Below are 3552 nucleotides of genomic sequence, written 5' to 3'. Positions count from 1 at the left end.
GAAAGTTTTTTTCTTAAGGGGAAGGATCCAGAAGCCTTTTCTGATGAGAGAAAGTTCTTTATATAAAAACCACATATAATAAATGCAAAAGAAATAATGGGAATAGAAAAATCACTACTTTGTTATCCCTTATGAAATAATGGATCTAGGCAACAGTCATCAATTACTACTAAAATTATTGGGCAAAAAATTTATGGCAAATTTTAAACCAGACTGGAAACACATGAACCCACTGATCAATCTCAACATCCCTGATGTGATGTAATAGAACATATAGAGTGTTACTTTTAAAGTATTCTTGACAAAAAGAAAAAATCATCAAGCCTCTAGATGTAGGTATCAGTTTACAGAGCATATCGAGAATAAAAAAATATATTAAATGATATCACAAGGCTACAAATCCAAATCTAGAATGTGTGAAATCCCACATGAAAAATTACCCAGTTTCTTCAATAAATAAATGACATAAAACTAAACCAAAATGAAATCAGTAACAAAAAAGAGGGGTCATTCTATTAATTAACAAAGACTTAAGAGTAGCAAAGGTTAGCTCCGGCAAGATGGCAGCTTCTTTGGAGCCCAGTTACTGGAAAGGTGGCTGGGGGCTCCCGTCATACACAGCAAATTCATGGTGGTGAGAGTTTATGCCAAATTTTCTGGTGCACTTTTTTTTTTTTTAATATAAAACAAATCCTTTAATTTTTCAAATGTTTTAAAAAACAATTTTATACTTAAGCCAGCCTTGAAGATAAGCACAAAATTTACCAGTTTACATTTTTAACCCACAATGACTCAAGCACTCACTCTCTGCATAGCACTATTCTAGGTGCAATAAAAGTGTACTTTTTATTAACTTACAAATGTGATTCCACTTTTTGAAATTGTATTATCATCTTTTCCAGGGGGTGAAAATAAATAAAATCATCATTGTTTACTACTCATCTACCCCAAACCCACTTCTGGCTCATGGAAGTTAATTTCTGCCAACTTTAAGATGTTTCAATGAACTCAGCTCCTACTTCTCCCAAAATAAAAGAGGACTCCTTTTTTATTAAAAAATAAAATAAAATAAAAAAGAAACGATTTTCGACAGAAGGGCAGTGTCTGTTTCTATATATTTTTAAATTTCTTCTTTTCTTTAAGTTTGCATCCTCCAATATTTCCTTTTTCTATCTGGTGCACTCTTAAATGTCAGGGTCATTGATGACACATGGAGAGGTTCAAGAAGAGATGTACCAATTTGGACAACTAACGACAACATTGGTTCTCAGCCAACAAAGATACTAAACTTTTTAAGAAAACAGAAATGTAATGCTGACCGAACTCTCAGCAAAACAAGGCACAGATATGCTGGCTTACACTGTCCTCCTTGAAAAGCAGCTGCTTCCTGTAGTGCTTCCATATTCTCGATTTAGAGTGACATTCTTTACTGTGACAAAGCCATGGTTTTGGTTTGCTTCATGAATTCTTTTTTTTCCTAGGTTTAAGCCTTCCTGGAAGAATGTCTAAGAGAGCACTGAATAGGATTCTCCGGACCAGAGGACAGCCTCCCCTCTGCCACCTCTGAGAAGTGGGAGCACAGATATACAGAGATGCCAAGGAGTGCCGAAATCTTCTGTCAGATTGATTGGGAACAGCTCCATTTTCCTCTGGAGATACACCTTCTACCTTGACTGCCTCTGTATTTGATTTTCTTGCACCTCTTTATAAATTGCGCTTTCCTAAAATTCCATTACAAGAACATTTGAAACAGCTCTCCAACCTGCGTGCTTTTGTAATGACGTGCTGAATAATTCTCTTAGGCTTAGTCTTGGAGATGGATGGCAATCTTCCCCAAAACCTCAACTTCCTCCTCAGAGTTGGAGGAGATCATTGGGAGGACATGACTGCCAGTTGACCAGTGAGCTGGACCTCGACAATTAGGGGCTCCTAACCCTCTCTCCTGTCCTTGGAATATACACTCTGCCCACCATCCCCATACTAGAAGCCTTTTCAAGGATGCAGCCTTGAGAGATAAGCGGATTGAGACCATCTGGACTGGATTCGTGACTGAACCCCATTAAGGGCTCTATATAAACTTTGAAGATTCTGGCAGTAAGCTGCAGAGATCTACTTGTCTTTCAGCCACCCAAGACAAGCCTTGTATGTAGGTTCCTTTGCTTATTAAAACTGCCACTTATCAATCTGGAGGGGGTCTGCCTCTCTCTTCGGTTTCTCCTTGCCCTCCATGGTGGATGGGGGCTGGGAGCAGTTTCGAATTTCATCCAGGGAATTCCCCAGGTTTCAAATCAACATTCAGAAACCTGACACTCCAGTTGACTCCAACAGAGAGAGAAAGTAAATTTTACTGTGGCCATCCCCCTGACAGTTATGTTTTGTGCCCGAGCTTTTGCCTTCAAGTCATATGATTATTGTAATATCTTATACACTAAGTGAAGGCAAAAGTAAAATACTATTAATAGGTATAAAGAAGACTCTAAAACAAGAAAACTTTTACCCATTTTTTTTTTTTAATTAAGAAGTTTGTATTCTAGCTTGGCAATGCACTTTAATATCGAGATGAATGCTGAATGAACTTGGAGAAAAAAAAGAAAATACATTGTGCTGTATATATTCAGAAAAACATACAATGAACTTGACTTAATCTTGCCAGATTTTTGCCTTTGGTTCACATGTTTCTGACCAAAAGCTACAATTCTGTCCTGAATGTGCACTCTTAATTTATTCAAGTTTATTTATTCAATTTATTAGTTTTCTTAGACCAGTATAAATATCTAATATGAGGCTCTTTGGCTAAGCCTTTTTTTCTTCTCTTTAGAAAGCTGATGCCTATTTTAGGAGCTAGGAAATATATATAAATTAATTTAACTTTAGAGAGAGGGAGAGAGAAAGAGAGAAGAGAGAAAGAGAGAGAGGGAGACTTAGGAAACCCACCAACCAAATGCAATATGGTAAATCTTGTTTAGATCCTGATTTAAATAAACCAACTAGACATTATGAGACAATTGGGGAAAACTGCACATGGACTGATTGTTAGATGATATTAAGAAATTATTATCGATTTTGTTAGATATGATAATAAAATTGTGGTTATGTTAGTCTATGTGTATTAGAGCAGCGGTCCCCCACCTTTTTGGCACCAGGGACCAGTGCTCCTATGAAAAGCTAATGCCTGATAATCTGAGATGGAGCTGAGGCAGTGATACTAACATTGGGGAGCAGCTGCAGATACAGATGAGGCTTCCCTTGCTGGCCCAGCGCTCACTTCCTGTTGTGTGGCACTGTCCCTAACAGGCCACAGACAAGTACTGGTCTGCGGCCCAGGGGTTGGGGACCCCTCCCTGTGTTAGAGATTTTTTACTGAAGAATTTTTTTTAAATCTTGGATTGTTTTCAAATACTTCAGCAAAAGAAAGAAAAAGTAGCAATAGAGAGGATAGAGTATAAATAAGATCAACCTAGTAATTGTTGAAGCTGGGTTATAGGTGCATGGAGGCTTATTATAGAACACTCTCTACTTTATGTATGCTTGAAATTTTTGCTTAATAAAAAG

General features: G+C 37.4%; 1 pseudogene; it reads left to right on the top strand.

Moving 5' to 3' along the window:
- The first annotated feature begins 560 nt into the window (after positions 1 to 560).
- Positions 561 to 1923, top strand: LOC120618561 (metaxin-3-like; annotated as a pseudogene).
- The last annotated feature ends 1629 nt before the right edge of the window (positions 1924 to 3552 follow it).

Source organism: Pteropus medius, unplaced genomic scaffold (genome assembly GCF_902729225.1).
Source record: "Pteropus medius unplaced genomic scaffold, Ma_sr-lr_union100, whole genome shotgun sequence".
Classification (NCBI taxonomy): domain Eukaryota; kingdom Metazoa; phylum Chordata; class Mammalia; order Chiroptera; family Pteropodidae; genus Pteropus; species Pteropus medius.
The sequence above is the reverse complement of the archived record's forward strand: the minus strand, read 5'-3'. Positions and strand labels throughout refer to the sequence as shown.